The sequence below is a fragment of the Protopterus annectens genome, chromosome 3.part0 (genome assembly GCF_019279795.1).
Source record: "Protopterus annectens isolate FY-2018-M chromosome 3.part0, PAN1.0, whole genome shotgun sequence".
Taxonomy (NCBI): Eukaryota; Metazoa; Chordata; order Ceratodontiformes; family Protopteridae; genus Protopterus; species Protopterus annectens.
The window spans coordinates 1,037,741,679-1,037,769,167 of NC_056731.1; positions in this window are offsets into that span (position 1 = coordinate 1,037,741,679).

The window sequence follows — 27,489 nt, forward strand, 5'->3', positions numbered from 1 at the left end:
TCTAATTATCATCTAATGAAACATACCTGGAAGCTTTCTTGGAATGCAGAAGTTGCACCCACATCAAGAACATAATGTGCCATGGATTGCTGGGAGTTGTCCTGGGTGGCAATGTTCACCAGGAATTCCTCAATGGCAGTGAGAGGGGGTTCTGCAGCATGGCCTTCACCTGTGAGCTGACAGGCATGTGCCACTGCAGCTGCACACTTATGTCTGTTGCTCTGTGCTGCATCTACTCATATGTGTGATTGTGTTGCCCAGTGGTGTTAATGTTGGCCACTAATTCATCCCAGAGGGCTGTGCACCCATTCATATTGGCCTGCCCCCTGGACAGCAGCACAGCAGCATGTTGCCTTGAGGCATCAATTATTAGATTATTCTCTGCATCTGTAAATGGGGTCCTACGATGACCAGACATATTGTGTCCTGCAAGACAAAAGAATTATAACACCTGAGGATCACATAACTACAACTTAACTGTTTACTGAAAACGCTGTAAAGGAAAGCTGTCAGTATTCTCCACTGGATAAACTTGAAAGAGTCTGTGATTTTCTAAAAATAAGGAGATGGGGGATACAAAACAGGGAGATGAACAAGAAAAACATATCTTTGTTTGTGCCATAGCAGTAAGTATAACATGCTCACTCACCCAAAATAACAGTGCAGTCTAGTGTGTGCGCTAGCACTAACTCATCTTTCCTCCCCCAAACAAAATGACACGCTAAAGACCCATTGTGCTAAAAAACATTTTTGAGATGTTAAAAGTGCTATCAAAGGACTTGTCCATGTAACATGTGTACATATTTATAACACAGCATTCCCATTCCAGGTATTGCCAATGTTATGCACCTGTGAAATGGCTCGACAACCAAGGCTATTAAATTATTACACTTCCAAGTAATGCATACAGATAAAATAGTAAAATTCATTACTTCACATTTATTCTTAACTATATTCCAGCATATACATTATGTAGGTAACACAACAGGAACATGCCTGCTGGAGTGCAATACTCCTCTGCAGAGAAACAGTGTGAAGAAATACAGTTGTCTCAGTGAGTTGAACAATGTATTAACTCTCCTCAATATCAATATAGCTAGCTACATATTTGCCTTTTTATAATGGAGTACTTAATTAATGGATTGCATCTGTCTTAGTCTGTGCTCCAGAGATGCTAATTACTGCATAAGCAAGTGAATTTCATGCTAATCAACCAATCCTGTGAGGCTATTCAACAAGATATAATGCATCCACGCAGAGTCCATGCTGTTTTTTCCTAGGGGTTTCATAAAGTGTAGAGTACGACACTACATTTACAAGGTAAGTCCTGAACATGTACTTTAATGCATAATTCTATTATGGCATGTACTTGTATTTCATCACATGGTACAGTAACCATGTAAAAGGTGGGAGACGTATATAGAAGGTCAAGTAACATGTGATAGCAGAGAGTTATTTCACTTGTATGTGTCCATTAGAAAGTAGTAGTCTTCAGCCATGCAAGATTCACAAATTCGTAACTCTGCAAAGTACTGGTAATCAGTGCTTGGCCTCAGTTTAGCATCATATGTTTGTAATGAAATATCTTTACATAGAGAAGTTGTGACATAATGTGACCTCAACTTGGCCCACCCCCTTGTAAAAACAGTGCACCCTTGCATGTGCCATAACAGGAATTCACCTTTAATCCCAGCAGCAAAAGAGCAGTGTATGGTTGTTTGTGCCACCCAACCTGGCCTTCATTTGCTGACAACTGCATATCATACAATACCAGTTAATACACACACACACAATGTAAGGGAAATGAGGTAGACTGTCCATTCACAAAGCATATCTCTGAATACTGGTCAGATAACTGTTGAATGGCCAAGTAACACAGATTGGTATAATTTCAAGCAATAGTCCTAACAGGTTGTGTGATAACTAACTGCAGTACATACAAATCTGTGCCACATAATACATGTATAAATAACAGCTGATGGCTTGATATCAGTTAAAATACATTGTGGAAGATTGTTGTGTGATGGATAATTTAAGGTTTGCTGCCAAGCTGTTTGTGTGGCCAACAGGGATAAGGCACCCATACCTTCTGTGTAGTAACAAACTGTATTTCCTCTTTTTTCTTTCACCTTCAGTCTTACTTTATTGTGTGATGGGAGAGTGAATTGTGGGGGTGGATTGTTTGGGTGATTCACTGCTAAGCAAAAACAGGTTTGGCTATGCTAATCAGTTTTGCATGTAGAGCAGCATTGTGCAAAATGGACAGCTGGACCACCCAGGTATCAGAAAGGACCCAGACAGCCAAAACTAGAAACTGGATGCTTTCTAGTAATGTAATTGTGCATCCTGCAGACCCACTAACAACCATTGCACTGCTGTTAACAGTGAGAACATTAACAACGAATACTAACTTTGGGGATGTTATGCAACTTACTCTGTGGCAGCAGGTGCTAAGTATAGGCCTGAAGTCTAGTTGGTTCTGGGTTCAATTACAACGTATACAGGCTTTGTTTTGCTGTTGTGACATTGCAGTATTTAGTAATGAACTGACACACAGAGATGGGGTTTCCCAACTTTCATGTGGCAATAGCTGTCAGTGCAGGACTAACATCCATATGGTCCAGGGTTTGAATGCAGTGCATATCATTTGATTTTAATGTTGTACCAATTCACATTATAGTCACTCTCACTTATAGCAGGTGATCTAGTGTAGCTTATATGATATTTATATGACTTAGAACTGACACAGTAATGTTGTGTCAGTTATGTAATTATTTATTAATCTATGTATTTTTTTAGTTAATAGCAAAAGTATGAGTGTGGGTGTAATGTGTACTATGTTCAGGCAAGTATATTCCTGCTATGTTTCTTAGCATTCCCTTCCCATTGGACCAACACAGTTACAGAATTGCCTGTTTCTCAGATAACATAGAAATTTCATTATTTACCAGACTTCTGCATTACTTACCACTGTGCAAACATGTTGCACCCTTTGCACTCATTTGCATAATGATAAGCAATGTGCAGCTTTTTCAAATGTTGCCAAATCCGAAAGCACACCTTCTGAGTTAACGCAATACATGCAATTGGCAGAAAATATCATTCTACATTAGACTTGCGCTGTGACAGACATGGAAGGCATTTCTGGTGAGAGTTTGAGATTTCTGACTCAGAGGTAGGGTGCCTAGGAGGCCAGAGTGTTTGCTGGACTCTTGGTGAATGACTGTGGGCCCTGGCTCCTGCACAGGCACTATCATGGATCACAGTCAAGGACAGAAGCATGGAATAGTCTGGCCCGGGCTCTGAACAGTGCTACTAGTATCACCAGCACTGATAAACAGTGTAGGAACCACTACCAAGACCTCAGGATGAGGAGGAGGGATACCCTTAACGATTGGATCAAAGAATGTTGTACTGGTTGCACCCCACAGATGTGTAAGTATGACTTTCAGACATTACTTGTAACAGTTTAAAACTGCATATAGTCAGGCTTGATATTCATAACAGTATTCTGTTCTGTTTTGCTCTGCTTTTTCCCCAGCTGAGGCAGACCATGGTATGAATGTTAAAGCCCATAAAAGTAAATTGGCAAGGATGCAAGCAGAATGTGTGAAGTATTCATCACAACAGTACTGTTACTGTAGCATTAAAAGTTAAGCACTGCTTTGTAATACCTCTCAGCTGTATGGGTTAAGCAGAATGTTCACATTGTTGCCTCATAATTTTAGTTTGCTTCCCATAAATTGTGTTTGTCTGGCAAATCTTATCCAAAGCATTGAGGACTGCAGTCAGAAAATTATATTTGCGTCTCATACTTGGTACCTTTCAGAACATCTGTGCTATTGCAAAGCTTGTTATTGTATCACTTTTCTAGGTTTGTAGAAGAATATGTAAAATGTGTTGCTATTTGTGCACCTTTGTACCCCCAGTATTTCTTGCTTGGTCCACATATATGACTGTAAGAGGTTGTGAGGTCTGGGCTTAGTTGGTATGTAATGCAGTAATACCTGTCAACTGTAAAGATTTCGACAGATTGCCCAGTCTTTGTATAGTTATAGATGTAACTGCAGTTTTCAGTCACATAATTGCATAAGGGTTGAGGACTGACATCACTAAATAATGTCATATATGTGAGATTCAGACCTCAGACCCTTCAAAAAAGTAATGCGAGTGCAAAACCTGTTACTGTATCAGCTTAATAAGTTTGTAAGAGCAAGTATGTAAGAGTCATCCCTCTTTTTTGGAATTTGGCCCTCTTTTCCATATGACTTTGTCCACATTTATAGCTGTAAAAGCTTGAAGCCTATGAATACAGTACTGTAAAACAGAGCATATATCTCTCAACTGTAAAAGTAAAGTATGCATGCAGTACTCTGTGGGAATGTAGAACACTACAGTTACAGAGAGTAGACAACAGTTGTGAGTTCAAACACCACAATTACCAAATGAACAAGCACTGTTATGTTTTCATCATTATTGCACTGTAACTGCAGACCTCTCAGGCAGTGGCAGAAATGGCCTGCTGGAAAATGTAATTGGTAGAATTGGAGCCTGCATATGGGCAGTATATGGAAACATCAAGAATTGCTAGCCGAAATCTGTACTATAGTGTGCATCTTTTATCAACTGGGTATTCGGACACATTATAAAAAGTCTGTTTACAGTTTGTACTGTTTATAGTAAAGGTAATATAGTAGAGTGAAATAATCATATTCCTGCTTTGTATGTTACTTATGATGTTGCTAATGTTCTCCCTTTTTTGTCTCTCCATGCCCTTATGTTCTTTTTTTTTTTTTTTTGTTCATTTTTTCCATAGCACAGTGTGGTCAACCTCTCCCATAAGAGCCACCTACTCCCACTTCATTGGCTAGGGCACCACATCCCAGCACATCAGGGACACACCCTGGTAGCATTGCTTTTGCTGTCCCAGCACTACCTGGGCACTCAGGTAGTTCTTTCCCCCAGGATAGGCCAGTAGTTCCCTCCAGGAGCAGTGGTAGAGTTGGTGATTTTATCACCCGTGATGAACTGCCAGGGTTGGTATGTAGGATTGTGCACCACTCAAACGGTGAACATCTACACCAGGTGGAGACACTGCTTTCCATTGTTGTTCTGAATAATACAAGGAGATGCAGATGTCAGACACTGCAGTCATTGATGCAATGAGGTGACTGGATTCTCACTGTCTCCAAACTTGACTTCTATGGGCACTTAATGCCCCCCTACCCTAGCCATGGTTTCCACCCCACTCTTGTGTCGTTCACCATCCCTGTGTCTTATCTGTTATGTTCTGTCTGTCTGCATTGCTTCCTCACCTAACCACCTTAGCTTGCCCACACATACCTAGGTCTGTACCACAACATTCCTCTCTCTCTGCCAAAAAGGAAAAAAAAAATGTACCTGTCCCAAAATAATAGGGTCCCATACATAGCTCTCCATTTCACACTAGTATGTTCATGACATGCTTGATTTGTTCCAATTGTCTATACAATGTGATTGTGTTGTGGTCATCTTTCTCTTTGGAGTTGACAATCCAAATTCAGCTAATAGTTATCATATATTATCAGGTTTTGCTGTTGCAGAAATGGATAGCTATGGTTCTTTCCTACACCCTTCCTGCACATTCCTGCCCTCCTTTCACTTTGTTTTTCCCCCTGCTTGCTCCTTATTTCACCACTTTCCTGTCTTCCCCATTTCTTTCCTTTAGAGACTCATTGTGCAATGGTGCACGATGGTGTGCATTGTGCAATTACCTTCACCTACGGGAAAAGGAATTACAGCCATTATATATACCTGTATTTGAAGCCAGTACCATGTTTCACAAAAATGATGACAGAGATTCATGAGTTTCCCAATTTATAATATTTCTTTACACTTAAAAGTATGTGAAACTGTTACATACACCTGTATTCAAACACAGTATCATCTGAACCACAACAAGGTTGGATAAATACATTGACAGATGGTTCTGCAGAGTCAGTCAACTAGCAGGTGTATTTTACACATTGAGTAGAAAATTGCAGACTTCACTGCTGCTCCATACACCTGCTACTTAACTGAATCTTTGGCTGCAGGTAGTAATTGACTTCAGACAGTTGTATGTTCCTTTATTTGCCTACATAGAACTCATTCCAAACAAAGCTGTAGACAATACTATTCCCTACTATTCTCATTTCTGTTTTTATTAACATTTGCATTTGCCTTGGTTAGTGAGGCTGTGTGATGTGCAGCATGGCGCACACATGCTTTATAAAAATAAATGAGGATTGCATATTAAGGCTTTCTAAAACATTAATGTCTATTGTGCAATGATGCTTCATACACAGTTAATTTTTTGAAATATGAAATTGGTGATTTAAAGAGCAAGCAATGGGGAGTACAAAGGGTAAATAGGACAATAACATGTAACAGTTAATATTGATTGTATAAAATACACCTGCGAAAAAACTGGCTCTGTGTCCACATTGTTGTTGGAGGCAGATGGTACTGGGTTTAAAATGTGGTGTAGGCATGAATTTTACAAGTGTCTATAGTAATTTTACATAAATTTACTGAGACTATTGCCTTTTACCATTGCTTAGCAATGGTGCACATCATGCCCCATCATGCAGTGATTCTTTAAAGAAAAGAAATGGATAAAATAGGAAAGTGGTAAAATAGGGGGGAAAACAAAGTGAAAGGAGGGCAGGAATGTGCAAGAAGGGTGCTGGAAAGAACCATAGCTATCCATTTCTTCAACAGTAAAAACTGATCATATGTATACAATACTAGCTGAATTTGGACTGTCATCTCCAGAAACAGAGGTGACAACAACATTATCATGTTATATAGCCAAATGGACCAATCAAGTGTGTCAAGTAGACACATGTGCAAAATTAACAGCTATATGTGGGACATTTTTTTTTTTTTGGTTAAAGAGGAATGTTGGGGAAGGCACATAGGCATGTCTTGGGCAGGTAAGTTGGCAAGGTGAGGAAGCAATTGCTGACAGGACATACAAGACAAGATATAGTGATGGTGAAGGACACAAGAGGGGGTGAACACAATGGTTGGGGAGAGGTTGGAGAAATTGAGGTCTCTTGGATGTCAGGACAGGTGACAGTGGGAGTCAAGTCCTCATCCAGTAGACTATCACCACTGTCTCCTCACCAAGCTGGCAGCTGCAGTGCCTGACGTGTGCATCTATGACAGGTACTCTGTACCAGGACAGAGTGCAGGTGCTCCATCTGGCATAGGCATGTATCACCTTACACTGCACAAGCCTACTCACTATACCTGTCAACTCAATCCAGGTGATAAATGCACCCCCTCCACCACTGCTCCCAAAGGGGACCACAAGCCTAGCCACTAGGGAAGAACTACCTGAGGGCAAAGGCAGTACAGGGGGAGCAGAAGGGGTGCTGCCAGGTTGCAGCCCAGACATGCTGGGCCTTGGTGCTGTAGCCGGTGCAATGATAATAGGAGAATCACAGGGGACATGCCTACCCTGCTGTGCTGTACTTATAAAAAAATGAACATACAATAAACAAATAACTTAAAATAAAAAATTAAATACATAAAAAATAAATAAGTAAACAAAGAAAAACATAAAATTAAACATATTAATAACAAAAATAAAAACAAATTATATAACAACAAATATAAACAAAATCAGAAATAATAAAGTAAAACAAAGAAATTCAAAATTGTACATAACAACAAAATTAAAACAAATTAAACAATCCAATAAAAGATGAAAAGGGGCGGGGTGAGAGGAAAAAAAGGAAAACATTACTACTTTCATAGTTAATATACAAAAACTTTCTACAGTTATTTCACTCTATTCTGTTACATTTTACTTTTAATACTACCAACTCCTAAGAAATTACTACTTTGAAGACTACCCAGTTACTCACAGATGGACACTGTAGTACTGATCAGATTGCAGCCAGCAATCATTCATGTGTACATATATTGCACATATGCAGGCTTACACTTGACAGCAGGCCAGTCATGCCAGAGGTTTTGAGGTCTGAAGGTAACTTGCTATAATGATGATTAGCTAACAGTATTGTGTATAAAATGCTGAAAACATTTCACTATTGTACAGACTACTGTATATTTGGGAAGTGTGGTCTTTGAACCCACAACTGCTGACTACTGTAATACTGTACTTTTCTTTTGGACTACAGACTACTGCATGCATACTGTACCTTTATACTTTATGCATTCTTGCTCACTGTTATTTAAGAATGTGAAACTGTTGCTTTGTACTACACAATATGCTATGTATACTTTCTTTTACAGTTGAGTTATGCATGCTCAATGATGTACAACTGTCTGAAATAACAAAAAATCCATCTTTAACAGTTAAAGCTACAATAACAGCAATTTTTATATGCATGCATACCACATGCTTCCCTCATCCTTGCCAGGCACTCTCCATGAGACCTCACATTCAAGGCCCTTTCTTCAGCAGCTGTGGAAAATTACAACAAAACAGAATGCCATTATGAATATCAGTCTTGACTATATTCAGCTATAACTCTTACTATAGGTCAATGCATTTTATACTTACACATAGGTGGAATGTTCCCCGCTCTACAGTCCCTGTTCCACTTTTCAAGGGTATCCCTCTTCCTCCTACGGAGGTCATCATAATGATGGATGCACTGCTCCCCAATGCATAGGATACCTGTCACACTGGTCAAAGACCTAGCCAAACTAGTCCAGGCCTCAGACTTTTACTGAGAACCTGAGTAGTCCTGCTGTGATGGGTGTAGGGCATGCTCCTTAAACAGGAGCCCAACAAAAGCTTTGGACTACTGTACACCCCACTGCTGCACACAAAAGAGCATACCCTCACCAACACCAGCTATTTCTCCTAAAGAACAAGCTCAATGTCTAATGAGCATTACCCACTAAGTCCACTTTAAATATATGTTTTCCCACTAATTGCCTGTATGGTGCTCACTGAGAGTGTGCACTGTCTGTTTTTTGCTACATTTGATAACGCTGTGCACCATTTGCTAACACCCAAACACGGTTAACCAGGGTACAAGATGGTAAGCAGCACACAACACTGGGCAAATAAAATGCAATTCCAAGGATATGTGATATACAGCCACTTATGTAGCCCTGTTACTCAAATGGGATTGCAGAAATATACTTGCATCAACATAGCACACATCATACTTTTCACAATATATGCACAATACCCATATAAATGATTTGGTGAAAATAACTGTTACAATATTAGTGTCTCAGCCCTCATACATGTAAATTTTATTATCAGCTAAACTATATCAGGTGTTATGAGTGAGAGTAAATATGACGTGATGTGGAACAACATTAAAAGTGTATGGCATATGCAGTTTTTGAACCCAGGGCCATGTACACAGTAGTCCTAAACTTACAGCTCTTGCCACAAGAAGGTTATGAAAACACTTGTCTATGTTGTACTTAATTTGTATAATCTGCAATGTCAACACAGTAAAAGAAAGGTTTGCTTACCCTGTACTAGAACCCAGAACCATATGCACTCCAAACCTAAACCTACCATCTACTGCCATAAGATTATTTACATGACATCCCCTATAGTAGTGTTCATTGTCAATTCAATGGTGTTAGTCCAGCTCAGCCTCACTTACCAAGTTTGCACAATGCCCAGTGGTATTAATTGAATGCATCTGGTTTCTATTTTTGTCTGTCTAGGTCCTGTCTGATAACTGTGTGATCCAGTCACGTAAACTAGCTAAGCATTTCTCAAACATTTGAAAACAGGAAACATAAAATGCAGAATGTGCAAACGAGCTATACAAATATGTACACAAAAAAAGGAGAGAAGTGAAAAACAAAACTATATAAATTAATAAATGCAGAATGACAAATCTATGGCAGAGTCCCTTGTATGACTTTTTCCTTATTTAAATGTGTCTAGGACCCTGAAAATTTTTGAACAAGGGAAAGCAATTGCCTTCATACCTCTCAAATGGACAACTTTTCACAGAATGCCCATATTTGTGCTTCATATTTCATATTTTTGGCTTGTTTCTCATAAATTTCTTTTTTGGCAAATCACTGGCAAATCATTGGGGCGTGAATGCAGAAAATAATGAAATTCCAGATTCAGATTTCATACTCTGAGGAACATTCATGCAACTGCAAAACCTGTTTATCTATCAACATTTTAAGGTTGTAAGGGCAGTATTTAAACATTACCCCTATTTTTGTCCCTTTGCCAACTCATTATTTATAGCTTTGTTCTGATTTCTTGCTGTAAGAAGTTGAGAGGTCTGGTTACCATGCTGCAGGCAGGCTCTACACAAACCCTACATGGAGTTTGTTCAATCGAGCCCATTATCTTTACTTCACCTTACTTTAAAAAAATATTTCAATATTTTAGATTTTTAGATGATATTCTAATCTTTTGGACTGATGACATGTTTAGTTTCTTGACAAGTTGGAGTTCTGAATTAACCATTCCTAAAATGCATAAGATAATATTTAATTTTTGGACGTCAGTGAACTGGAAGCCTAATCATTCCCCAAAACTATCAGGGGTGTTAGGCATGATGAACTTTGTCAAGCTCTTAGAATTAAGAGCAGCATATAAAGGTTGGTAGTAGAAGTACAGAAACTAAATGAAAAAGCAAGAATCAGAATTTGAATATATTGCATCCTCATACAGAAAAGTAGCAAACAATAGGTGTAATCCAAAGAGAGAGAGAGTGATGTGAGGTTAAGATATTTTTCACTGTGCTATATTATTAAGGGAAGTTAACAAAAGTGGTGTGTTTATATGTTGGATATATGGAAGCTGACTGATACAGAATAATGCAGGGCATATGTTAAAATATTGAAACCATTGCTTTGCTGTTAAAAACACAGGTTTTGTGTTAAATGATTATATAAAATTTGAATGAGATAGACTTGGGAATCCACCTGTATAATAATTTAAGTTCTTCATACATAAGGAATGCACATCAGCTGTTTAATATGTAAGTTTTTTTTTAAATTATTAACAGTTGAATTTCTGGGAAAATGTATCGATAGTTTTCTTTTCACAATGTGTGCTTCAGCAGATTATTCAGTAAATCATCCAGGGATTCATACTTCTCTTATTATCTGGTTGATTTTTATGTAAATGCTTTTTACTTTATATATATATATATATATATATATATATATATATATATATATATATATATGGTTTACCATCAAAATGTCGAGCGCACGTTGCATATTGTAGACACCGTTGAGAGAACCCATAATGCTGATTCTCCAAAATGTCACAAAAACACTGAACACTGACATTTCTGACTGCTCTACACCTAAAAACAAGTCCTGACATGGGTCAAAAAGGGGGCGAGATTTTGCGGTTTGGAATTTTTAACATTTGCAGGTTGGTGTTTGCATTTGCAGTGTCAAGCAATGCGCACTCAACATTTTGATGGTAAACCATATATATATATATATATATATATATATTTATATAGATATAGACATATATATATATATATATATATATATATATATATATATAGAGAGAGAGAGAGATTTATATATATATATATATATATATATATATATATGTGTGTGTGTGTGTGTGTGTGTGTGTGTGTGTGTGTGTGTGTTTCATTCTTAACTGTTTGTTTCAAATATGTAATATCTAAAAATTAGATTAATGAATTAATGATAGGCAGAGATTTAATCCAAAATGTCTTATCAATGGGAAAGGACACTGGACCTTTTTGAGCTCTTCTTAAACTGAATTACCACAGAACGTTCACCATTTAAAAGCTCAAAGCGCATACAGCCATTCAAGCTGGATGCAGCACATAAAGACATTCAAATATTTCAGGTGTGGGAAATAATGCTTTTCTAACTCGCCAGTATATCAGAACAGTTATTTCCAAAATAAGTTTCCAGGTTGCTCTTAAAATATTTAAACTAGTACTTGCTTTAATGCAATTTGGCAGTCTATTTCATTTGTCAGATATTCTGTCAGATTACCAATTAGTACACCTCTCATTATTATATAATCTTCTACATAGGTGGCCTGATCATTATCTGTTGTTTTGATAACCCCAAACATTTCCAGAGGTAACAGTCTTTAAATGCCCCGTATACCTGAAAAAGTTCTCATCTTAAATGTCTGTATGAGACATTGTACAAGTTCAGATATTTCAGTCTGTCACAATAACTTTAACTTTCACATCCATTAACACCCTTTGTATATTTCTCTTGTACTCTTTTCCAATTTACTAGTGCTTGTTTTCCTATAAGGTTTCCATATTGTTATTACATACTCAAGTTTGGGTCTAATAAAACTAACTAACAATGATTTCTTCATTTCTGATTTCCTAGGCTTTATAAATCTTTTTATGCAACTTATAGTTCTATAATTTGCAATAACTAGCTGGTTGCTATGATAAGAAAAATTCAAAGCTGGAACTGCCCATGCAACCAAGTCCTTAAATAAATCTATAGATTCAGTAATTGTGTGGTGGATTAAATATTTGGATTCACTTCATAATCTTGAAATACTGAAATATCGAATTTCAGTAACTCGATACCATGAAACTGAATCCAGAAAACACAGAAACAAAACCCCAAACCCAAAACTGCAAAATTCAAAACACCGAACAAACCGCACACACTACACCATACATAAACCACAACACCCACATCACAACATAAACAAACAAAACTACACACATACACAACTGTGCCCCCCACACCTTCTACTGATATATACTAACTCCGAGATTGCACAAACAGGAAACAAAAGCAAACTCACACATGCACATTCTCCAGTCCCTCACACACATAACAAACATATCAGCCCACTCACATACACTAACTCCCAGTCAAAACCCTTACTAAACACTCACTTACCTGACATAACACCTAGATACACACACGGCACCACGCACCATCAACACACAATCTCGGACATTAGGTAGCGCAAGGCCATAACCGCAAATTCAAGATATTCAAATTCGTGATTATGAACTTTCGCTATTGTAAACATTCGGCTTTATAGTCTCGAGATACTGAAATTCGAAATTTCAGTATTAAGATTATAAAGTGCTCCCAGATATTTACATTTCAGTCTATGTCTCCCAAATATATGCTTAGTTTTTGACGTATTAATCAGCATATCATTCTCTTACACCCAAATAGTCAATTTAGGCAAGTTATTTTGCAGACATGCCGTGTCTGTGACACATGCAATCAGTGTACTCATATTCAAGCCGTCTGCACACAGAGTATAAAACACCTAAGATGAAAACAATAGATATGAAAGATATAATCTAAACAAGTATGAGTCTAGCACAGAACCTTATGGGACACCATTACTGTAACCTAGAATTGAACCTAATTGCTATATGGTACTGGCCATGTCCTTTTTGTAAGCCATACAGCTATCTAATTTATCAAGAGTATATCAATACTTAATTTTTCTAATTTATTGATTAGTGTTTTGTGTCTGAACATACCAATGCTAAAATTATATAGGAGCATGACTTTTCATTTATTACTGTTATTAAGTTGTTGTAGGACATCATGTTGCAGGTGGCTATAGATCTATTTTCCACATGCATGCTGATATATGTTGTCAAGTCCCAGCCCTTCCAATTCTGACAATAATATATCCAAGATAATATTCTCCATTATTTTTCCACAGCATGAAGGCAAACCTATGAACACATAAGACTCTGGGTTTATCCTAATCCCCTTTTTCCTTAAAGATAGGTATAGCAGCTGTTTAAATGACCAAGTGAATAACAGATATAATGATCAAACCAAAACAAAACGGGAGCAGACTCAACAAAGGAAAAAAATGTAAAAATGTAATAAAAATGGTCAGACAGATGGCATATATCACATAAAAACTTTTAATACAAAAACAAAGCTAAAAATAAACATAAAATAAAGTAAAGGATGTGCGCTTTTGCATCAAAAACTAGATGCTTCATCAGATCTACAGCATTAAAACAAACAGAGCATTTAAAGCCTTACCTTAGGCCATGTGACTTAAGCACAGATTTTACAGGCATCAAATCATTCAATCCTTTACCCCTTCTTCTTCTTTTGGCTTTTCCTGGTTAGGGGTCGCCACAACGGATCACCTGTTACCACATTGGCTTGTAAAATAATCATCCATTAAATCTCAGTGCACTCAGTATGAGTCCTGATATTGGCCCCTCTAGGGCTGACATAATCAAGTTCAAGCGCCATAAACTTAAAACAATGCTCAGACCTTTCCTGCATTACATGTTTAGATAAAGCATTCTTGTCATCATGTTTACTGATAGAGTAGAGATGCTCTATAATGTGGTCTCTGAGGCACCGATTAGTCTTGCCAACATAAAATGATTGGCAGACATCACACATAGCCAAATATAGAAGATTAGAAGAACCACAGTCAGCATATCTATTAAAATAAAACATGTGAGAGGTATCAGGATGAAAAAACTGATTCCCAGTTTTAATAAACTTACACATGCTACACCCCTTACATGGAAATGTCCCAATCTTATTAGCATTATAAGAACGCACAGGTTCAGAAGTCAATTTCTTATAACATAGCCTGTCCTTTAAACTTTTACTATTTCTAAAAGAGAAAAAATGCTGTGTACACAAAACAGTCTTACACTTCTGATCAACTCCAAAAACATGCCAATGTTTCCTTATTATATCACAAATCGACAACATCATTGGAGTAAGTTAAGGATATCTTCAGAGTGTTGTCTGCTTGGGTATCAGTACACATTGATTCATCTGATCTTTTGTGAAAAAAGGGTCTGGTCCTAGTACTCCTAACAGATATGGCATCATTCTGTGCTAAAGATACCTCTGTTCAGTTATAACCCAATTCCATAAACTCCTTTGTCAATAAATTGAAAGAATTATACATGTCACTATCTTTAGTATGAAGACGTGCCGATCTAAAAAACTGGCCTCTAACAACATTATGTTTAACATTTGCTGAATGCATACTGAGTGCACGTAAAATATTGTTCTTCTTACAAGGCTTCTTAAATAGGGATGTATTCAGACCACCAGCTAATTTAAGCACCCTGACATCTAAGAAGGCAATATCAGAAATTCAGAATCAGAAAACTCATATGTAAACTTCAGGCGATGCATATGACAACAAACTGGCATAGCTATGGGCACCATATGTGCAAACAGCTACACCAAGTTAGTTTTAGCTGAATGGGAGTCAGAATTATTTGTTTTTAGTGGTGAAAATGTATTTCTGAGTTTATGAGTTTATGGTTATTTCAAGTTCACAGCTATAGTTTAACCTCTTTTTTATTTCTTATATTTTTTGTCTCTCACTTTAATAAAGAATCTTGTTCTTATGGAAATATATTCTCCTAATGATGTGTGCCTAGATTCTGATGTTAAACAGTTGTTTTGATTTTTTGCATTTAAACAATGTCTTTCTCAAAAATGCCACATTCCTTCAGCAGTTTTTTCACTTCACACATCCCTCTAATTAGTTTTACATAGTGACTGTTTTGCTTTCTCATAATCTGTTATTAATCTTTTGACATTCATTTAGATTTCTGTTTGGCACAATTATCTAGTAACAGTTTGACATTTATAACCCAATGATTACATCACATCAGCGGTGGTAGGACTTGACATGAAGTAACCGTCATTTCCTTAAGAATACAAACAATGTCTAGTACATTTTGTTCCTTGGTACGCTTTTTTATAACCCGAAGATATTGTTCCTAAGCATATGTAGTGAATAATTTCCTTACTAATGTTATTAAAGTAATATTTTTAAAGTCTCCTTCTGGTAAATGTATGTCTCCATCCACTATTATCCTTCCCTGCTGTATTTCATGCAAGAAATTTATGAATTCCTCCAGGTCATCAATATCTGACTTTGGTGGTCTGTACACCCCAACAATAGTTATGTGTTCCAGCATTTTCTTTATAGTCACAGTTATACAAACTACAATATTGGTGTTATCACCGAACATGTAATAATCACAGGTCTCATAACAAACATTAATCTCTATTATAACACCTCCACCTGCTTTTTTGTAATAATGTCTGTTACAGTAAAAATGTTTATATCCTGACAGAACTGGTTTCCAGTCATTGTTCTTTAATTTTGTTTCACAGGCAATAGAAACATTAATCTTGTGGGCACATTGCAGCATAAGAATGTATGTTTCAAGTGGAAGCCAAAGGCTGAAAGTACATGCTGAAAACATCCCACAATTGTGGGTAAAAATGTTGAGTACAGATTTCGCAAAGCAGTATGTCACAAGTCGTAAAGTTAATCTCTCTCTATCTTTAGGTAGCTTTCAATTTCCAAAGTTTTTTGCTGTTTAGACTCCAGGTAAACTAACTGTATTTGCTTAAAAATAGCTTGGTTTTACTTCTTTAATCATACTTTGTCTGTATTTTAACTGCCAGTGGGGTGGTAGAGGCATTCCACTGCAACATCATAATGATGCCACAGAGGTTTCACTTTGTACTGCTTGCCTATCCTGACTCACTTGTAATTTATTATTCCTTATGAGCGGAGGTGGAATGCTGATACGTGGCATATCATACTGCCTCCACAGTGACTCAACCAATTTTCCTTGCTTATTCCCATTTTACAACATGACTCCTCTTATATATATTCTGACTACATCAGGGATCAAATGAAAGGAACATGGATGGACAAGCTTTCTCTGCCTGGATAAGTATTCCTCTGCTATACCTGCTAATCAGATGAGGCCACTTTTGTCATAGTTAGGAATATATCCTCCTGTTTAGTGCTTATTGTTAATCATTTGTGACATGGTTTTACTAACTTCATTGGTCAGCTTGGTGTTATGTCAGCTCATTTTGGTTTTGAATCTGTTCCTAGAGGTTTGGCTTGCTGATTGCCACAACAAACACATAGGTTGTTATGTTTTTTTCAGTAAATAATGCACTAATACAAAAATCAGACACACTTCAAGCCAGTGGTGACTAGTGACTTCAAATCAAAGGGGGGTACAGGAGACAGCTGAATGGGTGGGGTCAATGGGAATGGGTGCGGCCAACTAGAAAGGAGAGGAGCTATGCTCAAAACCACAAAAACTGTAACTTTAATTAAATACGCTGCCCTGGGTGCCAAACCGTCATTATGAGAGTCCAATCAAGACAAAATGAAGTGTAGAAGAAAAAATATATTTCAGTGCATTGGCTGCATGACAGCTTACTTAATATCTAGATGGAAACAAAAAGGTTGTGAGGCATGAAAAAATAAATTACTATTTAAATACATTACTGGAATGCAAGTCAAAATCAAGTATAAGAAAAACAATCAGCACTCAACTCAAACCACTTTTCCTTGCACTGCAGTTCTAATTTTCATTTATATTCAGCTTTATTAAAGTACCAAGTAATGTGCTGAAAGTAGCAATCTCTGTGATACCCCCACTTGTAAAAATGTTTCTTATCCAAAAAAGACCTGATGCCTGACAGCAGCTATCTACTTGTTTCATGGGGAAAACATGATCAAAGTAAAAAATTAAAAGCAAACAAGAAACAAGCTCAAGATACATTGCTTAAAGGCTTACTGCACAGGTTATGGACCACACATGATAGATTGGCATTCTGTTTAGTTTACAGGTAAAGCCTGCAAAGATGACTGCAAGTCTCCAACAAATGTAATGAGCTTCTTAAAATAATGTAGTCCTGTCCTTTATTACAAATACTGTCATATGCATTTCAATACCCAAGGCTTATACATTATCTAGTTATGTAAGTATTCTCTGCATGGCAACAACAGAAAGATTGTCAGTGTTGGCAGTTCTTTAACAGTATGCTTATTAAAGCTTACTTGCATCTTACAATCTCAAACAAGCATATATGATGGTCATTAAAGCACTGGTACTTAAACACAGAGCAACAGGCACTTTCTGAATAATAATAAGCATAAATCAACAGTATAAAAATATGACAGAAACCAGAACATTCTGAAAAATGAAGGACAGATGAAATGCCACTGTAGTACTTGTGTCTACCTTGGATGGGGGGACACTCTGCACATTTACACTGCATAACTGCTCCTTGGCTTGCTTGGACACATCCAGAGGCACTACATGGGAGAGTGAGGTGCACCAAGTATGTCACAATTTGAAATGTCTCTGGCTGACTTTGATGGCCCTGACACATTTGTCATACCTCTCAACCTCAGAGTAAGAAATCTGGACAAATCCATATATAGAAGTGGGACAAAGGCCCCAAAATAAGGACAATGTTTAAATATTGCTCTTATAAACTTAGAAAAAGAATAGAATAGTAGGTCTCGCATTAGTATGAATTTTCTGAAGGGTATGAAATTGGAAACCCAAATGTCTGTCATTATTTTCCAACTTCAGTCTTTAATGATTTGCCATATATTTTCCAAAAAAACACAATTATATGAAAAATGGACCAAAAATGTGATGCAAAAATATAAAATAGCCAAACAATACAGCTGGGAACCTGCCAAAGGAGGGACTTTTTTATATTAGTACTGCTAACTTGAGCCGCTGACAAAATAAAATAATCTACATGCATTTCTGAAATAAAAGTAATCTATAACTCAGATTATTACAGTTATTTATTAATTGTAAACCCCCATGTTTTCTTCCAAAATTGCAATGTTGCGGAGGGATTATTAGGGGAAGAGCAACATTTTGAGCTAAAATCGGGATAGTTGAGAGGTTTGGGTATGCATAATTCTATAAAGCAATTTATTTGCACTTACCTCTCAACCTTAAATAATAAAGATGACAAAGCCAGTCAGAAGGCTAAAACACAGTTTTAATCTTTATTTTGCTTACCTCTCAACCTGTTAATGCAGGAAATCTGGACAAGGCCAAATATATTGGGGGAACATATAAACAGTACTAGAAATTGCTCTTGTATAAACTGAGACAGTTGATAGAATAACATGTCTTGCTTTAGCATGCATTTTTCTGAAGGTTATGAAGTCTGACACTCAGTGTCTGTCAAATTTGCCAGAAAACCACAGATTTTATGAAGAACCAACCAAAAATAAGAAGCAAAAATCTATTCTTTTTGTAAAAATCTGGACAGTTGAGAGGTATAGTTCAGCTGGGGCTGTCTGAGTTTGCCTCCCTTCCCCCTCACAAAATCATGGTCGAGTGGAGCCTCCCCCCCCCTGCAGCCATTCCAGTGAACCATTACTTGGCTATTTCACCCCATTTACCATAAACACTAATGTGCATACTGCTTTACTTCTATGATGATTTGGACTTCATTTGAAAGGTTTTTTTTTTTGCATTTTACAGCACAAACAGTAAGACATCTGCTAAACAAAGCAATGCAGTCTCACAAGTAAAACAGCCTTAGGATTAAAAAGTCTCTGACCTTGAAACATTCATTGAACAGCATTGAAACCTACATTCATAGAAAATACATTTGGCTAGTGGCAGATAAAGATCAACTTTGGGCTATTTTCAAATGGTAGGACCCCTGCACATAAAAGATACATGTGTTCTGTGATGCACCTTCCTGATTGCATTAAATTATATTCCTTGTATAATACAGTACATTTCTTAGAGGGTGTTTTAAATGTATTGTTTTGAACATTTTTGCAGTAAACAATGAAACAAAATGCATGCACCAATAATGACAATACTGCTCCATTGAGAATATTTCCATCATAAAAGTCTACTCAAACTTCTACAATCCAACAGTATCAGTAAATATGCACAATCTCTGCAGAAGTAAAAGTAATCTAAATAATTCCACATTAAAAAGATTTGTAACTAATGAAGAGGTTGCTGCTAGCAAACAACTTTATATTAAATTGTTTCAACTACAAATAAAGTGCCTGTTGCCCTTGAGGAATAAATTGCCTATATTACATTAAAAAATGATAAGCTAGTAATATCGCAGTAGGGAATGGATGGCAAATAATGGACGTGTTCATAGTTACTAGGTATCTTCACCAAAGAGGACATTCTCAAAATGGCAGCATCCAGCCCGTTTACAACACAGTGCAATATCAGCAATGCATCTACACACTGTGGGAGTAGAACCCACAGCCTGCTGCATCAAAAGCAAGTATACTACCTGTTGTGCTATTAACAATACAAGCTGTTGCACCATAAGCAGCACTAAACTTCTTTTCCCCTGCACCTCTCAGCTCCTTGTAAAACCTACTCGACACTCAGCTGAATCTCTCAACTTTGCAGCACAAGAAATCTGGAAAAAAACAAAATGTATTGGGGAGGGACAAAAGCCAGGGACACATTTTAAACATTGCTTGTATAATCTTGAAAAGTTGCTAGAATAAAATGCTGTGTTAACACCATTCATTTCATTACCAAGTCTTGAACCCAGGACCCTGTCCAAAACAGTCAGGGTAACATAACACTATGCTAAATAAGTTATTTTGTGAAAGAGAGGAAGACTGAAACTTAAATGGATACCATTTAGTGAATTCAGTTCTCACCATAGCTGTCAACCTTTTAGCACAAAACACCTGGGCAAAGCCAGTAATGGGGGAATACAGCCCTCAAACATATTCAGTGAATTCAGTTCTCACCATAGCTCTCAACCTTAGCACACAAAACCTGGATGAAGCCAATAATGGGGGAATACAGCCCTCAAACAAATTCAGTGAATTCAGTATTCACCATAGCTCTCAACCTTAGCATAAAAAACCTGGATGAAGCCAATAACGGGGGAATACAGTCCCAAAAAATAGGGACAAATGTAAAATATTCATCTTATAAACTTAGGAAATTGCTCGAATAAAAGGTTTTGCGTTACTATGTACTTTCTGAAGAATATGAAGTCTAAAATTCAAATGCCTGTCCATTTTATTTATTCAACATTTGTTAACCAGAAAAGTCTGACTTGGAACAAAATCCAATTTTCATCAGAGACCTAGGGAGAAATACTGCAGACACGTCTTTGTAACATGGGAGGACACCAGAGCAAACCCACACAAACACAGGGGGGAGCATGCAGACTCCACACATAAGGCACCCCAGCCAAGAATCAAACCAGAGAACTTCTAGCTGTGAGGCAACAATGCTACCACTGCACCATCAACTATTTAAGGAATTAAAAACTCAGAAACCACAGATTTTATGAGGAATAGAGCAAAATATGAGGCAAAAATCTGCAAAACATTCACAAATTGTGGTGAGTTGGGAATTCAGGCTCTTGTTACCAGCACTCAAGGTACAGGGTTCAAGCCTTAGGTATTCTCTAACCACCATCAGCAATATCTATAGCCACCAGTATAAAGGGTTCAAGCCTGAAGTATTCTCTAACCACCACCAGCAATCTCTATAGCCTCCAGTATAAACCAACTGGGGAATTACACACACACACACACACACACACACACACACACACACACACACACACACACACACACACACACACACACACACAAACACACCTTCATCCCGAGTCTCCTGTACCTGCAAACTGTCCGTAACGTTCGTGCCGGAATGCACATTTCTGATTTCTTGGCTCTTTCCAAGACTGCTGACTCTGCAGTCCAATCCCCTTTCAGGATTTGTAGGACTGTACAATTGTGGTTCACAACTGGGGGGACTGCAGTCCAATATCACAAGCCACCACTGCTTCAAGCCCACTATGGATTTGAATGCATTAACTTAATTGAGAAGTTTTTTAATGATGAACACACACCCCAGGATTCAATAAACTCCATGCAGGAATAATGTTATTCCTGTACGGAGTGAACCATCTGAGCCATGTCTGCATAGCCTTAACAGCAGCGGGCCTTGCATATTTATGAAGGTGGCTAAGGCTAAGCAGACATGAACACTACTGAGTGCAGGGGGCATGTTTAAGTAGTACATGCACATATAACACACCCCCTGCACTCTCAAAGTGATGTATGGCACTTTTTAAATGCTTTTCAGTGTCCGTGGACACTGAAAGCAAATATAAATAGCAAAACAGTGTCCACAGACACTGAACTAGCTATGAGATCATTAAATAAATTCATGGGGTGTGTGACAGGTACTTTCACACACACCCTGCATTGTCAAAGTGCTGTACAGAACTTTCCAAGTGCTTTCAGTGTCTACGGACACTGAAAGCAGCTATGTAGATAGGAAGCAATGCAGGGTGTATGTGACCGGTACTGTCACACAGCCCCTGCATTGCGAAAGTGACATATTGCCATACCCCTCAACTGTACGGGTTTTTGCAGAATGTCCAGATGTCTGCCTTACAAACCTCTCAACCTCTTAGAGCAAGAAATCTGGACAAAGCCATAAATAATGGGGAGAGAAAGGCCCCAAAATAGGGACACTTTTTAAAATATTGCTCTTACAAACTTGGACAGTTGATAGAATAACAGATTTTGCATTAGCATGGGTTTTCTGAAAGGTATGACGTCTAAAACTCAAACGTCTGTCATTATATTCTGACTTAAACCCCTGAGTGATTTGCCAATGATTTGCTAGAAAACCACAATAATATGAGAAATGAACCAAAAATATGAGCAAAAATCTGGATATTTTTCAAAAATCTGTACAGTTGAGAAGTATGCTGCCTCATATTTGTGGTGAGTTCCCCCAAATACCTGTCCTCCCTACCTGACAAATAGCAGAGGATTGGAGTCATTAAATAATGACAGACATGGGTTTAAGACTCCACATCCTATGGAAAAGTTATGCTAATGCAAAACCTATTATTCTATCAACTTTCTAAGTTTGTAAGAACAATATTTAAAATCTCTCCCTATTTGTCCCCTTACAATTGGCTTTACTTTGACTGACAAGGAGTATTGATACATGTAAATAAAGTGGTTTTATAAATTTCCTTTTTTTTATTCTAAGGTAGGCTTAAGTGTAGCTGAGTGGGTTTGCATGTTAGGGCCCTCTGCTCACCATTGCTTAAACATCTCATAGCAGCTAAATAAACTGTATAGCTAAAATTGCGATGGTGAGATAGTGTAGTGATTAGAGTCCTGACTTTATATGCAGGTGTTCACTGTTCAAGTACCAAAACAGGCACTTTATTTTTACATGGTAAAGCATTGTTAAAATTAATTTGTTTATGTTAAATTATGTAGTAAGTGATATTTGTCACCCAGAGTAGTGCAGCTGGTCGAAAATGGAAGTGTGAGTGCACATAACATGTGAAATCACCCATGTATACACAAGTGTCCCATAAAGTGTAGTCACACCTCAAGGTAATGTAATGAAAGCACATAGGGGGGTGTCATGTAAACTAAATCATATATACTTAATATATTATTAGTGATAAATTAAACTACAGTGCTGATATTTCTTTAAAATGAAAAATGAGCAATGCTAAGCAGTGCTCAGCTATGCTTAGTCAGTTTAAGCATTGCTTAGACATAAATTCTAAGCAGCAATTAGCTCAGCTAAGCGGATTTGCGCACTGTTAAGCAGTGTTCAGCATTTACCCCTTTAAGCACTGTTCAACTCATATTAACGGATTTGTGCACCGCTTAGCTGAGCTTAGCATTTTCAAAATGGTCAAATGATAGCAAAGGGTGGGAATATGGCCTTATTTAAACCATTCAAGTGAGAATACAGCTGGAACATGTTGTAGTTTGATCTGTTCATAGGTTATAGGTTCATAGGTTGATACTAGGCTATCTGCCCTAGGGCATTTATAAGCCTAGCCAGAGTGTGTTTGGCTTTTGCCACCCTTTTAGATTAGTTGACTGTGCCTCTGTATAATAGGTCACAGAAGATAGCCCTTTTGAGGTTAGTTTACTGTGCCTCTGTCTAGTAGGGACACAGAAGAGATCCCAGGGGTAAACCTACGATCTCCCATCCACTCGTCAAGATTTCTCTTGAAGAGGGTCATTGAGGGACTCTGCCTAACATGGATTGGGAATTTGTTCCAGAGTGAGGGGAGCCTCTGGGATATGAATCTGTCCCTCCAGCATGTCCTATTTATTTCTGTGCTGAGGTTTAAGTCCCTGGAGCATGTAGCTCTAAGGGATTTGGATTTCCTGAGGTGGAGCATGTCCATTAATTCTGGGTTGGACATGGCTTTATACATCAGGCACAGATCACCTCTGAGTAGGTGGTAAGCAACTGAGTAGAGCTTAAGTTTCTTTAGCCTAACTGCGTAGGGCATCTGTTTGAGTCCCTTGATCCTCTTGGTGAGGTACTTTTGGGGTCTTTCCAGTTGCTGCAGGTGTCGGGTAAGGTACATCCCAAATGGGGCATTGTATTCAATTATGGGCCTGATGAGTGATGAGTAGAGGGGCACAATGACCTCTCTTGATCTAGATGTGAACCCTTTCGTGATAAGGTGGGCTATATAGAAGGTCTTTCTAACCACGTTGACAATGTGATTGTCAAAGGAGAGATTGCTATCTACTTGGGTCCCCAAATCCCTAATTACTTCTTCTGTACTTAATGGATTACCACCTATGTGGTAATTTGTGGGCACTTTGTTTTTCCCAAAGGGGCTGACTATGCACTTTTTTTGCATTTAGCTTTAGGCCATGGCTCTGTCACCAGTTATCCGTCTCTGTGAGACCCTTTTGGAGGATGCTTGTGTCAGTCGGCGAGTCGATTATGGCACCCAGTTTGCAGTCATCTGCGAACTTGGTCAGCCATAGTCTTCCCATGTTAGCCTGTACCTCAGAGAAATATATACCAAACAAAAGAGGTCCCAGGACTGAGCCTTGTGGGATGCTACTTGTAACTGGTTTAGAGTCTGACATGGCACCTGCAATTCTGACCATGTGGGTTCTATCCCCGAACCAGTTTGCAACCCATCTTGTGACATAGGGGTTGATATTTAAGCTGGTGAGCTTATTTATGATGCTCGAGTGGGGTATTGTGTCGAAGGCTTTTGCGAGATCCAGGTAGGCTGTGTGGACTACCTTCCCTTCATTTATGGCCTTGGTGACTATTTCAAAGAAGTTGACCAGGTTCAAGAGGCAAGATATGCCCTTAACAAAGCCGAATTGTGTAGGATCCAGTGTCTGGAGATTCCCAATGTCTTTGTTTATGATTTCCATGATGATACGCTCCATAGCTTTGCAGACCAGGCTAGTCAGGCTTATAGGGCGATAGTTTCCAGGGTCCGTTGTGGCACCACCTTTGTGGAGTTGGACCACTGTTGCTGTACGCCATTCCTTGGGTACATATCCTGTAGTAAGGCTGAGATTGAACAGTGACTTTATGTGAGGGTTCAGTTCTTCTTGGAGTTCATGTAAGACACAGCCCGGGACACCGTCCGGTCCCATTGATGCTGTGCTTTTTGCTTTGGAGAGGGCAGCTCTCACCTGTGCATCTGTGATGTCAGGGAGGCTACACTCTGTTGGGATAGACATTTGCTCTTTTGGGGGGGAAGGGGGGGAGAAGATTGCACTGAACCTGTCTGCCAGGATGTTGGCAATGTCTGTGGGTTCAGTGTATTTTTTGTCATTTTGAACTAACTCATAGCATATCTGGGAGTTGCCACCCAGGTTCCTGACATAACTAAAGAAGGACTTGTGATTATCTTTAGCATCTTGTGCAATTTTTCTTTTGAAGCTGGCCTTAGATGATTTTATGAGGGATTGTAGTTTCTTGCTAGTACTGATCAGAGATGCCTTCCCTTTTTGGGATTTTGCTATATCATGTAGTAGCTTCCTCCTTCTGTTGTATAGCTTATTTATGGCTGGGGTCCACCAGACAGGTCTCCTGCCTTTGGAGGAATGAGTCTTGGTTTCATTTGGGATAGCACGATCCATGCATTCCTGTAGGTGTCCATAGAAAGCGTTTGTAAAGGATTTTGCGGTTTGGGCCGTATTTTCCACTGGCCCGGGGGCTTTGAAGGATTCCACCTCGGTTTTGAGAAGTGTGAAGTTTGCTTTTGAGAAGTTCTTCACTGTGGTTTCCTTGGCTGGTGGTGGGGACGGGATATAGATGTCCAGTGAGATTAATTTATGGTCAGATTTTACCAATGAGGGGTATACCTCTGGTATGGAACATAGAGTCCCCATGTTGGTGATGATCAGGTCCAATATGTTTTCCACTCTTGTGGGAGTGGTGACCAGTTGTTCCATAGCATTTGAGTTTATAAATTCTAGGAACCGTTGGGTGAGGGTGTTGGGGCTTGAGTAGTGCTCCCAGTCTATGTTTGGGTAGTTGAAGTCACCCAATATAATGGTGTTTGGAGAGACCTTCATATTCTCCAGTGTTCTCAGGAAAGCCGAGTGGGGTTCCTGAGTTTGGGAGGGTGGTCTGTAGCAGGCTACAAACTGAAAGGCAGTTTTGCCCACTGTTAGTTGCACATGGATGGTCTCCGATGCTTCATGCAGTGCCACTAACCTGGAGGTGTGGGTATCTTTGATGAATATGGATACTCCCCCAGCTTTTTTTGGTTTGGTCCTAGTTTTGGGGCCGAAAAGCATGGTATGAGGTATAACCTGGTAGTGCTGAGGTGCTCTCGGGAGCCTTGAACCAGGTTTCTGTTACTGCACAGATATCGATAGTCTCCATACTGAGGAGAGCCATGAGTGCATGCATCTTGAAGTTTAGACTTCTGGCGTTGAGCAGCATTACCCTTAGTTTCTTTTTCTTTGTGTTGTCTATGGAGGTGGGTTTGTCTTTTGAGCCTTGCCTATAAAAGGCACTATGGGGGTGGCAAGAGCCTTAGCCAGTATTCGAAAGCCAGGGGTGACAGGTGCAAGCGATCCCTAGCAAAGCAACGTGGCTTGTCGAGCATGTCATCCCAGGCTGACAGACACTGGATCCCCTTTGAATGACACCAATAGTTTAGCCAATTGTTAAAATTGATCATTTTGTCTTTATACTGTGGCATCATTCTTGGTGAGGGTAAGATGCTACTCAAGGTCAGGGTCATATCGGCCTGGGCTACATGATCAGAGAGCTCCTCTATGTCTCTTTTCATGTAATCCAGGGAGGTACGTCTCAGGTCATTCACACCAGCATGGACAATGATGGAGTCATATTTGTACTTGCTTTGGAGTGACCTGAGTGCTTGTGTTATGTGGCAGATCCTGGCACCCGACAGGCAGCTTACAGTGACCTTCTCCTTGTTCAGCCTGGTGAATGGGACGTCAGTGTGTCTGACAATAGAGTCACCTATTACAAGTGTATTAGGTGTGTTGTTTAGCCTTAAGGGCTGTGACTGTGTGGCACACTGACTTTGTGAACTATGTAATACTTGGGTATTGTTGTGGGGTAGCGGTTGCTTGGATGTATGCTTTGGAGGTCTCTGCTGCTTGGGCAGATTTTTATTTAGAGCCTCAGTATGTTTTGTGTGTTTATGTGTTTGGTTTTCTGTTGCGATAGGTCTATGTGAGACTGGATTTGTGGTGTGTGTGGTTACCTTCTCCTCCTGACTGACTGCACCAGTATTGGGTTGAGAGAGCTCAGCCTCCAGTTTGGCTATATAGTTGCATCTCTCACATATATTTGAGCTTGTTGGGAGGAGGAGAGGGTGGTCTGTGTACATAAGGCAGTTGTAACATTGCCTCAAGATTCCCAG